Source organism: Entelurus aequoreus, linkage group LG09 (assembly GCF_033978785.1).
Source record: "Entelurus aequoreus isolate RoL-2023_Sb linkage group LG09, RoL_Eaeq_v1.1, whole genome shotgun sequence".
In the NCBI taxonomy this organism is placed as follows: domain Eukaryota; kingdom Metazoa; phylum Chordata; class Actinopteri; order Syngnathiformes; family Syngnathidae; genus Entelurus; species Entelurus aequoreus.
In genome coordinates this window covers 66504475-66523299 of record NC_084739.1, presented here as the reverse complement: position 1 = coordinate 66523299, position 18825 = coordinate 66504475, and positions in this window count along the sequence as shown.

Below are 18825 nucleotides of genomic sequence, written 5' to 3'. Positions count from 1 at the left end.
TCGTCCACCGGGGACATGTCGTGTCCCGGGTCGTCCACTGGGGCCGGGCCGTGTCCCCGGTCGTCCACCGGAGACATGGCTTGTCCCGTGTCGTCCACCGGGCACGGGCCGTGTCCCCGGTGACGACCATGCCCCGGGTCGTCCAACGGGGACATGCCGTGTCCTGGGTCATCCACCGGGGACGGGCTGTGTCACGGTCGTCTACCAGGGACTGGCCGTGTCCCGGTCGTCCACCGAAGACAGTTCATGTCCCCGGTTGTCCATCGGAGACAGTTCGTGTCCCCGGTTGTCCACTGGGGACATACCGTGTCCCAGGTCGTCCACCGGGGACGGGCTGTGTCACGGTCGTCTACCAGGGACTGGCCGTGTCCCGGTCGTCCACTGGAGACAGTTCATGTCCCCGGTTGTCCATCGGAGACGGTTCGTGTCCCCGGTTGTCCACTGGGGACATACCGTGTCCCAGGTCATCCACCGGGCACGGGCCGTGTCCCCGGTGACGACCATGCCCCGGGTCGTCCATCGGGGACATGCCGTGTCCTGGGTCGTCCACCGGGGACGGGCTGTGTCACGGTCGTCTACCAGGGACTGGCGGTGTCCCGGTCGTCCACCGGAGACAGTTCATGTCCCCGGTTGTCCATCGGAGACAGTTCGTGTCCCCGGTTGTCCACTGGGGACATACCGTGTCCCAGGTCGTCCACCGGGGACGGGTCGTGTCCCCGGTTGTCCACTGGGGACATACCGTGTCCCAGGTCGTCCACCAGGGCCGGGCTGTGTCACGGTCGTCTACCAAGGACTGGCCGTGTCCCGGTCGTCCACTGGAGACAGTTCATGTCCCCGGTTGTCCATCGGAGACGGTTCGTGTCCCCGGTGACGACCATGCCCCGGGTCGTCCATCGGGGACATGCCGTGTCCTGGGTCGTCCACCGGGGACGGGCTGTGTCACGGTCGTCTACCAGGGACTGGCCGTGTCCTCGGTTGTCCCCTGGGGACATGCCGTGTCCCAGGTCGTCCACCGGGGACGGGTCGTGTCCAAGGTCTTCCACCGGGCACATGCCGTGTCCCGGGTCATCCACCAGGGACATGCCTTGTCCCGGGTCGTCCACCGGGGACATGCCGTGTCCAAGGTTTTCCACCGGGGACAGGCCGTGTCAAAGGTCTTCCACCGGGGACATGCCGTGTCCCGGGTCATCCACCGGGGACATGCCGTGTCCCGGGTCGTGTACCAGGGACATGCCGTGTCCTGGTCGTCCAACGGGGACATGCCGTGTCCCGGTCGTCCAACGGGGACTGGCCGTGTCCCGGGTCGTCCATCGGGGACATGCCGTGTCCCGGTCGTCCACCGGAAACTGGCCGTGTCCCGGTCATCCACCGGGGACTGGCCGTGTCCCGGTCGTCCACCGGAGACTGTTCGTGTTCCCAGTTGTCCATCGGAGACGGTTTGTGTCCCCCGGTCGTCCACCGGGGACATGCCGTGTCCTGGGTCGTCCACCGGGGACGGGCTGTGTCACGGTCGTCTACCAGGGACTGGCCGTGTCCCGGTCGTCCACCGGAGACAGTTCATGTCCCCGGTTGTCCATCGGAGACAGTTCATGTCCCCGGTTGTCCACTGGGGACATACCGTGTCCCAGGTCGTCCACCGGGGACGGGTCGTGTCCCCGGTTGTCCACTGGGGACATACCGTGTCCCAGGTCGTCCACCGGGGATGGGCTGTGTCACGGTCGTCTACCAGGGACTGGCCGTGTCCCGGTCGTCCACCGGAGACAGTTCATGTCCCCGGTTCTCCATCGGAGACGTTTCGTGTCCCCGGTTGTCCACTGGGGACATACCGTGTCCCAGGTCATCCACCGGGCACGGGCCGTGTCCCCGGTGACGACCATGCCCCGGGTCGTCCATCGGGGACATGCCGTGTCCTGGGTCGTCCACCGGGGACGGGCTGTGTCACGGTCGTCTACCAAGGACTGGCCGTGTCCTCGGTTGTCCCTTGGGGACATGCCGTGTCCCAGGTCGTCCACCGGGGACGGGTCGTGTCCAAGGTCTTCCACCGGGCACATGCCGTGTCCCGGGTCATCCACCAGGGACATGCCGTGTCCCGGGTCGTCCACCGGGGACATGCCGTGTCCAAGGTTTTCCACCGGGGACAGGCCGTGTCAAAGGTCTTCCACCGGGGACATGCCGTGTCCCGGGTCATCCACCGGGGACATGCCGTGTCCCGGGTCGTGTACCAGGGACATGCCGTGTCCTGGTCGTCCAACGGGGACATGCCGTGTCCCGGTCGTCCAACGGGGACTGGCCGTGTCCCGGGTCGTCCATCGGGGACATGCCGTGTCCCGGTCGTCCACCGGAAACTGGCCGTGTCCCGGTCATCCACCGGGGACTGGCCGTGTCTCGGTCGTCCACCGGAGACTGTTCGTGTTCCCAGTTGTCCATCGGAGACGGTTTGTGTCCCCCGGTCGTCCACCGGGGACATGCCGTGTCCCGGGCCGTTCACGGGGGACATGCCGTGTCCCGGGTCTTCCACCGGGGACATGCCGTGTCCCGGGTCGTCCAGTGGCTCCTGGCTGTGTCCCCGGTGGACAACCGGGGACACAGCCAGGAAACACGTTTAACAAGAATGGAAAATGCAAATGTTTTGACATAAATCAACCTCAGTTTTTACTTTCATCGTTCTTCATTCCATTGAAAACTGACTAATTAGTTAATGATGCTGCCAATTTGACTGATTCTCTTACTTCCTGAGGACATCTACAGAATCTCTTCAAATAAAGTCCATTTCATCAAGCTTTTTTCATGACAGCATTTCTCCTCAAGGGACAATACTATAGAACAGTACGCCAAAGAATCATTTTAAAACACAGTGTTACTGTTCAAACTGTGATGGAACTTTTAGTCCATTTGAATGCCGAATCCGTGGACCTTTTATCTCCTTTAGGCTATCGAGATTTGAGGCGCTCACTGATTTTTTTACAGGCGACAAAACGTTGAAGCGGCGACGATCCCATCAGCCACGGTCTTCTCCGAGCGAAGAGAAGAACACTCGGAGTGTCAAGTGGAGGGTGTGGAATTAGCAACGGCTAAGCTCAGTTTAATAATGGACGAGCGAGACATCCACTTCAATTAGAGCAGAGAGGCACGACTGGGACACGTAATGAGTTCACTGGTACAACTGGGCCTGGGTGAAATGCGATACAGGCGGCAGGTTAAGTCTTGGCAAGCCGGTGAAAATGCAGCTGCAGGCGGAATCCGTTTGGTGAGGCAAATCTCTGACTCGCGCCCCAGAATGTGTAATTAAGTGTAAATGTTGAAGGGGCTCGGGGAAAAGAAAAAACCGGGCCGGAGTTGGCTATCCTGTGTTGAGGACATCCATCCATCACTTTTCTATCGCTTGTCCCTTACGGGGTTGCGGGGGGGTGCTGGAGCCTATCTAAGCTGCATTTGGGCGGAAGGCGGGGTACACCCTGGACAAGTGGCCACCTCATCACAGGGCCAATACAGATAGACAACATTCACACACTAGGGACCATTTAGTGTTGCCAATCAGCCTATCCCCAGGTGCATGTCTTTGGAGGTGGGAGGGGCCTATCCCCAGGTGCATGTCTTTGGAGGTGGGAGGAAGCCGGAGTACCCGGAGGGAACCCACGCAGTCACGGGGTGTTAGAATAATTATGTATATATTATCATCATAACTTTATGCTTAAGGGCCGTTGATATAAATTATTGTCAATTGTCATATTACGCCTATACTGGCTCACCTGCACTGGCTTCCTGTGCACTTAAGATGCGACTTTAAGGTTTTACTACTTACGTATAAAATACTACACGGTTTAGCTCCAGCCTATCTCGCCGATTGTATTGTACCATATGTCCCGGCAAGAAATCTGCGTTCAAAGAACTCCGGCTTATTAGTGATTCCCAGAGCCAAAAAAAAGTCTGCGGGCTATAGAGCGTTTTCTATTCGGGCTCCAGTACTCTGGAATGCCCTCCCGGTAACAGTTAGAGATGCTACCTCAGTTAAGTCCCATCTTAAAACTCATTTGTATAATCTAGCCTTTAAATAGACCCCCCCTTTTTAGACCAGTTGATCTGCCGTTTCTTTTCTTCTCTCCTCTTCTCCCCTGTCCCTTGCGAGGGGGAGTTGCATAGGTCCGGTGGCCATGGATGAAGTGCTGGCTGTCCAGAGCCGGGACCCCGGGTGGACCACTAGCCTGTGCATCGGTTGGGGACATCTCTGCGCTGCTGACCCGTCTCCGCTCGGGATGGTTTCCTGTTGGCCCCGCTGTGGACTGGACTCCCGCTGATGTGTTGGATCCACTGTGGACTGGACTTTCACAATATTATGTCAGACCCACTCGACATCCGTTGCTTTCGGTCTCCCCTAGAGGGGGGGGGTTACCCACATATGCGGTCCTCTCCAAGGTTTCTCATAGTCATTCACCGACGTCCCACTGGGGTGAGTTTTTCCTTGCCCGTATGTGGGCTCTGTACCGAGGATGTCGTTGTGGCTTGTACAGCCCTTTGAGACACTTGTGATTTAGGGCTATATAAATAAACATTGATTGATTGATTGATTGATTGAATTGTGCTGAAGTGGTATTTTTGTATCTGTGCAAGCTGGCAATCCAAAAGATTGCCAGTTGTCTTTATCAGTGGTGTGTCCAGACTCGGCCTGCTGACGGCCAAGGCCGAACACCGCCGTGACGCAGACAGAGCAGAGACAAGGCCGAACACCGCCGTGACGCAGACAGAGCAGAGACAAGGCGATATGATCTGCGTCAACTAATTTTCATTTATTCTATAATCATATATTGTGTCTAACTGGAGTTGTGGAGATTACCCCCTTCCCTCAGCGACAGCTTCAGTGACGTAATAGGGCCCTTCCAAATAAATAGAGGAGGCGCGCGGGCTTGACTTTTAGAACGTAGTTTGGATACGTAACTAGAATACAGCCCAAAAAACACATGTCTCCTCGAGCTAAATTGAACTCTGTCTCTGCTTACAGTTATATATATATATATATATATATATATATATATATATATATATATATATATATATATATATATATATATATATATATATATATATATATATATATATATATATATATATAGGGTTTGTTCCATGTTATTTTTTACTTCTCATCTTTTACCGGATGTCATTAGGTGTCTCATGAGTTTAGTTTGTTGTTTGAGGACAACACTTCCTTGGCAGAATCTGTCAAAATGTGTCATTTTTACATGACTGCTGCGGTTGAAAATAAACAAATGAGATATCAGGTATTGCCGGGGAGGGTTAGACTCTCTTCACGCAACACGTTCAAGACATAATGATGTCATGGTGTCTAATACACAGCTTCATCTCTTGTCATTGTGATGGCAATCTACAGCAGAGGTCTTCAACAGGGGGCCCACGGCCCTAAGTGGTCCGCGGGGGGGTCGTGAAGTTTTTATTTGATTAGAATGACAAAAAACAAACCAAAAAAAAATTAAATTATATTTATATTGTATCATTCTAATCATGATAGCATTTAAGACAGCTAGCGACTAGCGCACTAGTTCCCAACTGTCCGGGTGGCTTAAGCCGGAAAAGGACCCCAAAGCAGAAATGGATGTCAGAAAAATTGTATGTAAATTATTAAAAAACATTCCGTTCTCTGAGTTCCCAGTGAACAGACAAGAGGCTGTCTTTGTTGCACCAAGCCAAAGGCTTGGAAAATTCCGCTGTGTACGATGGGAGGAGACGGGAGGGGTTATCTATTTTGCTCCAAGACCTGTCCAAGCTCGATCCAGGACCAGTCTAAGCCAGAGGCATCTTTTTTTTGTGTTAATATGACCAAAAACAATGGCTGTTTACATACCCCCATTCCTTTAGAAACAGCTGTTGTTATGTAAACAGGGAAAGTCCAAATAAAAAGAGGTGGCGTACAATCTTTCGCCAGAGCGTGCTGGGGACTGTCCAAGAGTACAGCCCAGACGTTTGTCCTCAAATTGAGCCAAATTTAATTCTGTCTCTGTTTAATTCCTTGCTTCTTGTCTTGTTTAATAGATGTCACCAGTGTTTGAACCTGACAATGGACTCTTAGAAAAAACATTTTTAATAACACGAAGCGCACTCAAACGGAATGGAGAATAAGATACTCGACACTGTATTACACTACACTGTATTATTTGAATATCTTAGTATTGCACAATTACAAACTGTCTTTAAAACCCAGCAATATGTTTGGAGGAGAAAAGGTGAGGCCTTTAATCCCAGGAACACAATCCCTACCGTCAAGCATGGTGGTGGTAGTATTATGCTCTGGGCCTGTTTTGCTGCCAATGGAACTGCTGCTTTACAGAGAGTAAATGGGACAATGAAAAAGGAGGATTAGCTCCAAATTCTTCAGGACAAGCTAAAATCATCAGCCCGGAGGTTGGGTCTCGGGCTCAGTTAAGTATTCCAACAGGACAATGACCCCAAACACACCTCAAAAGTGGTAAAGGAATGGCTAAATCAGGCTACAATGAAGGTTTTAGAATGGCCTTCCCAAAGTTCTGACTTAAACGTGTGGACAATGCTGAAGAAACAAGTGCATGTCATATATAAATATATATATATATATATATATATATATATATATATATATATATATATATATATATATATATATATATATATATATATATATATATATATATATACTACCGTTCAAAAGTTTGGGGTCACATTGAAATGTCCTTATTTTTGAAGGAAAAGCATTGTACTTTTCAATGAAGATAACTTTAAACTAGTCTTAACTTTAAAGAAATACACTCTATACATTGCTAATGTGGTAAATGACTATTCTAGCTGCAAATGTCTGGTTTTTGGTGCAATATCTACATAGGTGTATAGAGGCCCATTTCCAGCAACTATCACTCCAGTGTTCTAATGGTACAATGTGTTTGCTCATTGGCTCAGAAGGCTAATTGATGATTAGAAAACCCTTGTGCAATCATGTTCACACATCTGAAAACAGTTTAGCTCGTTACAGAAGCTACAAAACTGACCTTCCTTTGAGCAGATTGAGTTTCTGGAGCATCACATTTGTGGGGTCAATTAAACGCTCAAAATGGCCAGAAAAAGAGAACTTTCATCTGAAACTCGACAGTCTATTCTTGTTCTTAGAAATGGAGGCTATTCCACAAAATTGTTTGGGTGACCCCAAACTTTTGAACGGTAGTGTATATATATATATATATATATATATATATATATATATATATATATATATATATATATATATATATATATATACTACTTGCTTATAAATGTGGTAAAAGCAAAACGTTCTCTTTTCCATTTTCTCATGCACTCAAAATCTTTTTTTAAAGATTAAAAAACTGAGGTTGCTTTATTTAATGAGCTGTCAAACTTCACAAATAACAGTCGCTCACTAATTATCGCCTGCTTCCAATTAACGCCTCATCCTCTTTGCAGTTTGGGTGAATAAACATCGACAATTAGAGCGTTTTGGAGGGTTTGATGGAGCTAAAAGTTGGACAACTGGAACAGATTCATTTCATTTCCATTCATACATAAAAGTGGAACTGCATTTTTATTTTTTTTGCCCATTGTTCACAATTATTCTGAGGGACAAGAACACATCTGTATTTTTATTTTTTGCAGACTTAAAAACAACGTTGCAAAATAGTTATATTTGTAAATTGAGACAATGTCCAACTTTGGATCCACGTTGTTGGTTGGGAAATGACCAAATTTCAATGGTCGAATAAACGTCAGAACCTAAACGTCGTCAAAAAGCATGTTGTTTCAACGTTATGTTTGTGTTGTAGAATATTGGTTGGGAAATGACCACATTTTAACGTGAGAGCCCAACATTGATTAAGGGTTGTCAAAAAGCATGTTGTTTCAACGTTGTATTTGTGTTATAGAAGATATGACCAAATTTCAATGGTCAAATCAACGTCAGAACCCAACATTATGTTTTGTACTTGTCATTTCCTTCCTTTTGTTCTTACTTTCTTTTATTCGAATCATCATTAGGGTTAAAAGAATGAAGTTGTTGAGTTGTCATCTTCCAGAAATAATAGCTTCTTGCTTCCAATTACCTTCCCTCTCGTCTTCGCAGCCTGGTTAAATAAATGCGAGCTATCATCACGAGTCCCTCGCCATTCCCCGCAAAATACTGTTGAAATCATTCCATTAATAAATAGCACAATAGACCAATACAAAAGAGGTTATAAAAACTAATTTCCTGCAGCCTAATATTTGATAACAATGTGCAAAGCAGCTGTAAGACCCCCCCCACCCCCCACCCACCCCTCACCCCCCCTGTGTCGATTGTTGGCTTAATTAGCCCGGGCGTGAATGGGAGAAGGTCATTTCGATGATTTAGCCCGGCTGAGAGAAACTTCCCAATCGCGGGTCTGCAGGTGTGAGGCAGGCGAGCGCTAATGAGGTCAGCGCGGCCTTTCCCTCGTCGAGCGGAAAGGCCAACTTAAAAAACACCGAACTTTTTCCCTCCCCTCCACAATAACAAGAGCGCCGAGGGGTTCGGCGTGGCGGGGGCGACTCCTACGCATCGCATCAGCGATTCACAAAGTGCACTCGCCGAAGACTCCCCCTTTTATTTTCAAGAACGTCACTTTTGAGTCGTGTGAAGGAGTCGGGGACATCAATTATTAACCGGAGCTTATCCCAACTCCGCGCGGATCAAAACGGGGAATCTCGCGGGCATCTCGTATATTTAGTGGCGCCGCGGAGAGACGGTGAGGTTGTGCGTTTGAAATGTGGCGCCGGCTCGCAGAGTCCTCGTTATGCCGCTGACAGGTAGGCGACGTGGCAGACGAGCACTGTAGGCCATCTTTGTAGCTCTCCATCTCGGGCGGGGGGGGGGGGGGGGGGGGGGGTTGGATGCGGCGTAACTGCCGCCACCTCCGCCCGTAAAGAATAGGCTTCCTGTGCCAATGAATATTTGATGACATCGCGAGCGTAAGAGCGCATTTGCATTGCAAACTGCCAGTTGTGCAGAAATTTCATCATCAACTAAACTTGAAGACGTTACTTAAGCGCCGGCCCTTTAAAAAAATAAAAACATAAGGTGCGGTGCATTCCATTGTCTCAAAACACAAAAGCAAGAGGCTCGGGTTAAAAAAACAAAAAAAACATTAAAAAGTCGTACTTATTAGATGATGCCGAGTCTCTGAATCCGTGAGTTTTAGTTGTAACTGTACAAAATGAGCCTAAAAAAGTAGCATGTTTACATCAAAATGCTAACACTTAGCATGTGCGCTAACGATAGCATGGTAACCGTCAGCATGTTTCGTATGCCAAGTTATAATAAATGGGTTATACTTTTATAGCGATTTTCTACCTTCTAGGTACTCAAAGCGCTTTGACAGTATTTCAACATTCACCCATTCACACACACATTCACACACCGATGGCGGGAGCTGCCATGCAAGGCGCTAACCAGCACCCATCAGGAGCAAGGTTGAAGTGTCTTGCCCAAGGACACAACGGACATGACTAGGATGGTAGAAGGTGGGGATTGAACCCCAGTAAACAGCAACCCTCCGATTGCTGGCACGGCCACTCTACCAACTTCGCCACGCCGTCCCCTTGATCGGATATTCATTGCAACTATCGGGCCGATATCAACAAAAGAACAAGTATCGGTTGATAACGGGGACATAAAATCTCCGATACAAGCGTGTTTATTTATGCAAAATTTGACAGCCTCTTGACATCCAAATGTTAAGCACACAAGGTTGACCTTTGCTTGTATTTTAGTCAAGTCATGGAGAAAAAGGTAAACATGGTAGGCGAAAAGCTACTAGCAGCTACACAACAGCTAAGCACAAAAGAGCACACAAGCTAGTTTTTAATTGAACAATATTGCCGTCTACAACAGCACATTTGTCAGTATAAACAAGTATAGTTGTACATCACCTACACATACAAAGACTCCAAGGTTGAAGCGTATTTGATAGTATCCAGTACCAAACGTGTCCGCATCATTCAACTTACTGTATCATGCCCTCAATTAAATGAATTATTGTGACCACTAGGTGTCCCAAAAACACAAATAAACTCTCCGCTTCACAAGTATAACTCTGTCATAAGGTTAATGTTTTCATACCCACGTTTGTTGTGTTTTTGTAATTTCGCTCGATCATACTTTTTCTAACATTCCACACTAGAAAACAAGGAGTATGCAATTTTATGCCGTACTGTTAGTCATTTTCATACTCACCATTGTTTTGTTTGACTAATTTCATTTGATCAAACCTTTTCTACAAAATAGTAAAAGTATGTACCGCATTTTTCGGACTATAAATCGCATTTTTTTTCATAGTTTGGCCGGGGGTGCGACTTATACTCCGGAGCGACTTATGTGTGAAATTAACACATTACCGTAAAATATCAAATATTATTGATGTCATTGACGTAAGAGACTAGACGTATAAGATTTCATGGGATTTAGCGATTAGGAGTGACAGATTGTTTGGTAAACGTATAGCATGTTCTATATGTTATAGTTATTTGAATGACTCTTACCATAATATGTTACGTTAACATACCAGTTGGTTATTTATGCCTCATATAACGTACACTTATTCAGCCTGTTCACTATTCTTGATTTATTTTAAATTGCCTTTCAAATGTCTATTCTTGGTGTTGGCTTTTATCAAATACATTTCCCCAAGTTGTGACTCAAAGCTGTATGGCTGCGGAAATAGAAGAAGAAAAAAAATTAGCATGTTTAAGTTAGCTCGCTAGCATGCTACCGTTTGCACGCCAACAGTTAACAAGTGTCACATACCAAGTTACATGACTCTGGGTTAAACGGTTGCAAAACTAGCTCAAAAAGTTATATCGCGCTAATGTTAGCATGCTCGCAAGCTAATGTTAGCATGCTAGCAAGCTAACGTGAGCATGATAATAGTCAACTTGTGTCACATACCAAGTTACATGACTCTAAGGTGTATGACTGGGGAATTAGAGGGGGGGAAAAGAGTACGATTAGTCTAAAAAGTTAACAATTTAATGTTAACATGCTAACATTAGCATGTTAGCAGTAAACAAGTGTCACATACCAAGTTATATGACTCTAACGTAAACTTGGCAAAATGTACTAAAAAAGATAGCACTTTAATATTACCATGCTAACATTATCATGCTTACAGTTAGCATGTTTCAAATACCAAGTTGTATGACTCTGTTAGCATGCTTAAGTTAGCTCGCTAGCATGCTACCGTTTGCATGCCAACAGTTAACAAGTGTCCCATACCAAGTTGCATGACTCTAGGTGAAACAGTTGCAAAACTAGCTCAAAAAGTTACCACGCTAATGTTAGCATGCTAGAAAGCTAACGTGAGCATGATAATAGTTAGCTCGTGTCACATACCAAGTTATATGACTCTAAGGTGTATGGCTGCGGAAATAGAAAACAAAAAGTGTAAAATTAGATGAAAAAGTTAGCATGCTTAAGTTAGCTCGCTAGCATGCCATCGATTGCATGCTAACAGTTAACAAGTGTCACATACCAAGTTATATGACTCTGGGTTAAACGGTTGCAAAACTAGCTCAAAAAGTTATAATCGTTAAGATAGTCGATGACTAGTCAAAGATCAAAATGTTCGTAGTCGAATAATCGTTAGGATAGTCGATGACTAGTTGACGATCTAAATGTTCGTAGTCGACTAATCGCTAAGATAGTCGCTGATCACAATTTTCGTAGTCGACTAATCGTTAAGACAGTTGATGACAAGTCGACTATCAAAATGTTCGTAGTCGACTAAGCGTTAAGGTAGTTGATGACTAGTTGACAATCAAAATGTTCATAGACGACTAATCCTTAAGACAGTTGATGACTAGTCGACGATCAAAATGTTCATAGTCGACTAATTGCTAAGATAGTCAGTGATCAAAATGTTCGCAGTCGACTAATCGCTAAGACAGTTGATGACTAGTCGACGATCAAAATGTTCGTAGTCAACTAAGCGTTAAGGTAGTCCATGACTAGTTGAAGATCAAAATATTCGTAGACGACTAATCCTTAAGACAGCTGATGACTAATCATCGATCAAAATGTTCGTAGTCAACTCAGCGTTAAGATAGTCGATGAAAAGTCAACATTCAAAATGTTCGTAGTCAACTAATCCTTAAGTCAGTTGATGACTAGTTGACCAAAATGTTCGTAGACGAGTAATCCTTGACAGTTGATGACTAGTTGAGGATCAAAATGTTGGTAGTCGACTAAGCGTTAAGATAGTCGATGACTTGTCGACGATCAAAATGTTCGTAGTCAACTAAGCGTTAAGATAGTCGATGACTAGTCGAGAACCAAAATGTTCGTAGTTGACTAAACGTTGAGATAGTCGATGACTAGTCGACGATCAAAATGTTTGTAGTCTAAAATTTGTTAAGATAGTCGATGACTAGTTGAAGATCAAAATGTTCGTAGTCGACTAATCGCTAAGACAGTTAATGAGTCGATGATCAAAATGTCCGTAGTCGACTAAGCGTTAAGGTAGTCGATGAATAGTTGACGATCAAAATGTTCGTAGTCAACTAATCACTAAGACATTTGATGATGAGTCGACGATCAAAATGTCCGTAGTCGACTAAGCGTTAAGGTAGTCAATGACAAGTCAACATTAAAAATGTTCGTAGTGGACTAATTCTTAAGTTAGTTGATGACTAGTTGACAATCAAAATGTTCACAGTCGACTAATTCTTAAGTTAGTTGATGACTAGTCGACGATCAAATTGTTCGTACACGACTAATCCTTGACAGTTGATGACTATTTGACAATCGAAATGTTCGTAGTCGACAAAGCGTTAAGGTAGTCCATGACTAGTTGAAGATCAAAATATTCGTAGACGACTAATCCTTAAGACAGCTGATGACTAATTGAAGATCAAAATATTCGTAGACGACTAATCCTTGAGACAGCTGATGACTAATCGTCGATCAAAATGTTCGTAATCAACTCAGCGTTAAGATAGTCGATGAAAAGTCAACATTCAAAATGTTCGTAGTCAACTAATCCTTAAGTCAGTTGATGACTAGTTGATCAAAATGTTCGTAGACGAGTAATCCTTGACAGTTGATGACTAGTTGAGGATCAAAATGTTCGTAGTCAACTAATCCTTAAGTCAGTTGATGACTAGTTGATCAAAATGTTCGTAGACGAGTAATCCTTGACAGTTGATGACTAGTTGAGGATCAAAATGTTGGTAGTCGACTAAGCGTTAAGATAGTCGATGACTAGTCGACGATCAAAATATTTGTAGTCTAAAATTTGTAAAGATAGTCGATGACTAGTTGACAATCAAAATGTTCGTAGTCAACTAATCACTAAGACAGTTGATGATGAGTTGACGATCAAAATGTCCGTAGTCGACTAAGCGTTAAGGTAGTCAATGAGAAGTCAACATTAAAAATGTTCGCAGTGGACTAATTATTAAGTTAGTTGATGACTAGTTGACAATCAAAATGTTCACAGTCGACTAATTCTTAAGTTAGTTGATGACTAGTCGACGATCAAATTGTTTGTACACGACTAATCCTTGACAGTTGATGACTAGTTGACAATCGAAATGTTCGTAGTCGACAAAGCGTTAAGGTAGTCCATGACTAGTTGAAGATCAAAATATTCGTAGACGACTAATCCTTAAGACAGCTGATGACTAATTGAAGATCAAAATATTCGTAGACGACTAATCCTTAAGACAGCTGATGACTAATCGTCGATCAAAATGTTCGTAGTCAACTCAGCGTTAAGATAGTCGATGAAAAGTCAACATTCAAAATGTTCGTAGTCAATAATCCTTAAGTCAGTTGATGACTAGTTGATCAAAATGTTCGTAGACGAGTAATCTTTGACAGTTGATGACTAGTTGAGGATCAAAATGTTCGTAGTCATCTAATCCTTAAGTCAGTTCATGACTAGTTGATCAAAATGTTCGTAGACGAGTAATCCTTGACAGTTGATGACTAGTTGAGGATCAAAATGTTCGTAGTCGACTAAGCGTTAAGATAGTCGATGACTAGTCGACGATCAAAATATTTGTAGTCTAAAATTTGTAAAGATAGTCGATGACTAGTTGACAATCAAAATGTTCGTAGTCAACTAATCACTAAGACAGTTGATGATGAGTCGACGATCAAAATGTCCGTAGTCGACTAAGCGTTAAGGTAGTCGATGACAAGTCAACATTAAAAATGTTCGTAGTGGACTAATTATTAAGTTAGTTGATGACTAGTTGACAATCAAAATGTTCACAGTCGACTAATTCTTAAGTTAGTTGATGACTAGTCGACGATCAAATTGTTTGTACACGACTAATCCTTGACAGTTGATGACTAGTTGACAATCGAAATGTTCGTAGTCGACTAAGCATTAAGGTAGTCCATGACTAGTTGAAGATCAAAATATTCGTAGACGACTAATCCTTAAGACAGCTGATGACTAATTGAAGATCAAAATATTCGTAGACGACTAATCCTTAAGACAGCTGATGACTAATCGTCGATCAAAATGTTCGTAGTCAACTCAGCGTTAAGATAGTCGATGAAAAGTCAACATTCAAAATGTTCGTAGTCAATAATCCTTAAGTCAGTTGATGACTAGTTGATCAAAATGTTCGTAGACGAGTAATCCTTGACAGTTGATGACTAGTTGAGGATCAAAATGTTCGTAGTCAACTAATCCTTAAGTCAGTTCATGACTAGTTGATCAAAATGTTCGTAGACGAGTAATCCTTGACAGTTGATGACTAGTTGAGGATCAAAATGTTCGTAGTCAACTAATCCTTAAGTCAGTTGATGACTAGTTGATCAAAATGTTCGTAGACGAGTAATCCTTGACAGTTGATGACTAGTTGAGGATCAAAATGTTGGTAGTCGACTAAGCGTTAAGATAGTCGATGACTAGTCGACGATCAAAATATTTGTAGTCTAAAATTTGTAAAGATAGTCGATGACTAGTTGACAATCAAAATGTTCGTAGTCAACTGATCACTAAGACAGTTGATGATGAGTCGACGATCAAAATGTCCGTAGTCGACTAAGCGTTAAGGTAGTCAATGACAAGTCAACATTAAAAATGTTCGTAGTGGACTAATTATTAAGTTAGTTGATGACTAGTTGACAATCAAAATGTTCACAGTCGACTAATTCTTAAGTTAGTTGATGACTAGTCGACGATCAAATTGTTTGTACACGACTAATCCTTGACAGTTGATGACTAGTTGACAATCGAAATGTTCGTAGTCGACTAAGCGTTAAGGTAGTCCATGACTAGTTGAAGATCAAAATATTCGTAGACGACTAATCCTTAAGACAGCTGATGACTAATTGAAGATCAAAATATTCGTAGACGACTAATCCTTAAGACAGCTGATGACTAATCGTCGATCAAAATGTTCGTAGTCAACTCAGCGTTAAGATAGTCGATGAAAAGTCAACATTCAAAATGTTCGTAGTCAACTAATCCTTAAGTCAGTTGATGACTAGTTGATCAAAATGTTTGTAGACGAGTAATCCTTGACAGTTGATGACTAGTTGGGGATCAAATTGTTCGTAGTCAACTAATCCTTAAGTCAGTTGATGACTAGTTGATCAAAATGTTCGTAGACGAGTAATCCTTGACAGTTGATGACTAGTTGAGGATCAAAATGTTCGTAGTCAACTAATCCGTAAGTCAGTTCATGACTAGTTGATCAAAATGTTCGTAGACGAGTAATCCTTGACAGTTGATGACTAGTTGAGGATCAAAATGTTGGTAGTCGACTAAGCGTTAAGATAGTTGATGACTAGTCGACGATCAAAATATTTGTAGTCTAAAATTTGTAAAGATAGTCGATGACTAGTTGACAATCAAAATGTTCGTAGTCAACTAATCACTAAGACAGTTGATGATGAGTCGACGATCAAAATGTCCGTAGTCGATTAAGCGTTAAGGTAGTCAATGACAAGTCAACATTAAAAATGTTCGTAGTGGACTAATTCTTAAGTTAGTTGATGACTAGTTGACAATCAAAATGTTCACAGTCGACTAATTCTTAAGTTAGTTGATGACTATTCGACGATCAAATTGTTCGTACACGACTAATCCTTGACAGTTGATGACTAGTTGACAATCGAAATGTTCGTAGTCGACAAAGCGTTAAGGTAGTCCATGACTAGTTGAAGATCAAAATATTCGTAGACGACTAATCCTTAAGACAGCTGATGACTAATTGAAGATCAAAATATTCGTAGACGACTAATCCTTAAGACAGCTGATGACTAATCGTCGATCAAAATGTTCGTAGTCAACTCAGCGTTAAGATAGTCGATGAAAAGTCAACATTCAAAATGTTCGTAGTCAATAATCCTTAATTCAGTTGATGACTAGTTGATCAAAATGTTCGTAGACGAGTAATCCTTGACAGTTGACGACTAGTTGAGGATCAAAATGTTCGTAGTCAACTAATCCTTAAGTCAGTTGATGACTAGTTGATCAAAATGTTCGTAGACGAGTAATCCTTGACAGTTGATGACTAGTTGAGGATCAAAATGTTCGTAGTCAACTAATCCGTAAGTCAGTTCATGACTAGTTGATCAAAATGTTCGTAGACGAGTAATCCTTGACAGTTGACGACTAGTTGAGGATCAAAATGTTGGTAGTCGACTAAGCGTTAAGATAGTTGATGACTAGTCGACGATCGAAATATTTGTAGTCTAAAATTTGTAAAGATAGTCGATGACTAGTTGACAATCAAAATGTTCGTAGTCAACTAATCACTAAGACAGTTGATGATGAGTCGACGATCAAAATGTCCGTAGTCGATTAAGCGTTAAGGTAGTCAATGACAAGTCAACATTAAAAATGTTCGTAGTGGACTAATTCTTAAGTTAGTTGATGACTAGTTGACAATCAAAATGTTCACAGTCGACTAATTCTTAAGTTAGTTGATGACTATTCGACGATCAAATTGTTCGTACACGACTAATCCTTGACAGTTGATGACTAGTTGACAATCGAAATGTTCGTAGTCGACAAAGCGTTAAGGTAGTCCATGACTAGATGAAGATCAAAATATTCGTAGACGACTAATCCTTAAGACAGCTGATGACTAATTGAAGATCAAAATATTCGTAGACGACTAATCCTTAAGACAGCTGATGACTAATCGTCGATCAAAATGTTCGTAGTCAACTCAGCGTTAAGATAGTCGATGAAAAGTCAACATTCAAAATGTTCGTAGTCAATAATCCTTAATTCAGTTGATGACTAGTTGATCAAAATGTTCGTAGACGAGTAATCCTTGACAGTTGACGACTAGTTGAGGATCAAAATGTTCGTAGTCAACTAATCCTTAAGTCAGTTGATGACTAGTTGATCAAAATGTTCGTAGACGAGTAATCCTTGACAGTTGATGACTAGTTGAGGATCAAAATGTTCGTAGTCAACTAATCCGTAAGTCAGTTCATGACTAGTTGATCAAAATGTTCGTAGACGAGTAATCCTTGACAGTTGACGACTAGTTGAGGATCAAAATGTTGGTAGTCGACTAAGCGTTAAGATAGTCGATGACTAGTCGACGATCAAAATATTTGTAGTCTAAAATTTGTAAAGATAGTCGAGGACTAGTTGACAATCAAAATGTTTGTAGTCAACTGATCACTAAGACAGTTGATGATGAGTCGACGATCAAAATGTCCGTAGTCGACTGAGCGTTAAGGTAGTCAATGACAAGTCAACATTAAAAATGTTCGTAGTGGACTAATTCTTAAGTTAGTTGATGACTAGTTGACAATCAAAATGTTCAAAGTCGACTAATTCTTAAGTTATTTGATGACTAGTCGACGATCAAATTGTTCGTACACGACTAATCCTTGACAGTTGATGACTAGTTGACAATCGAAATGTTCGTAGTCGACTAAGCGTTAAGATAGTTGATGACTAGTCGACAATCAAAATGTTCATAGTCAACTAATATCTAAGAAGAATCACCCTTGAATTCTTAACCTATAGGGGGCTCCCGGGCTGAGGTATTTTGCTAACTCCGAACCCCCCAAAACCGGAACACCCCCTATCTTAAAGATCTAAAAAAAATGATTAGGGAATGTCCGGCGGGCCGGATTGAAAAGCCTAATTTGCCCAGGTGTGCCTTGGACCATGTCCTAAAAGGCATGGGTTTGTTAAGTACCAAGGGGACCGACCAGCAAGAAGCCCTCAAGTTCCACCGAGCGTAGACAGAAATACGGTTCCTTTGGACGGACTGTCAGAGGCAGGGATCTGCTGTCTGTTTTAACAAGCGGTCACAGATTGTGCCTGGACTATAAACCTGTGACTGTTTAGAAGTTGCAAACAGAAATAAGCACATTGCCCAGACCCTGAGCATGTGTGGCTCGTATCCCGCTGACACAATCACACCGGACCCCACATGCTCCGTGAGGATTTGCATTTTCTATCAGGTTCCCTGGTCCACTGCCAGCCCGTATAAAAATCTCCGCTCCCCAGATATGCGACGCCTGATAGAAACCATAGGCTCCGTGTGCAGGTTGTCTATATCCAGAGCTCATTAGCTGGAGAGCATTGTTGCCAGTATGCAGAGTCAGCGAGAGCGCCACTCATCACTCGCTACAATCTAGACTGCTTCAGGGTGACCTAACACACGTGTGTGTGATTGTGAAGCAGAGAAGTCAACAGTCAAGGTTTCCTGAGATATACATGCGCCAAATGTCCTGGCTGATCACGCATGCATCGTGTCAAGAAGACATCCTGGGGATGAAAGAATCCCATTGGCTGCTTAGTCCTCAACATGCACACAAGGGCTGCTGGT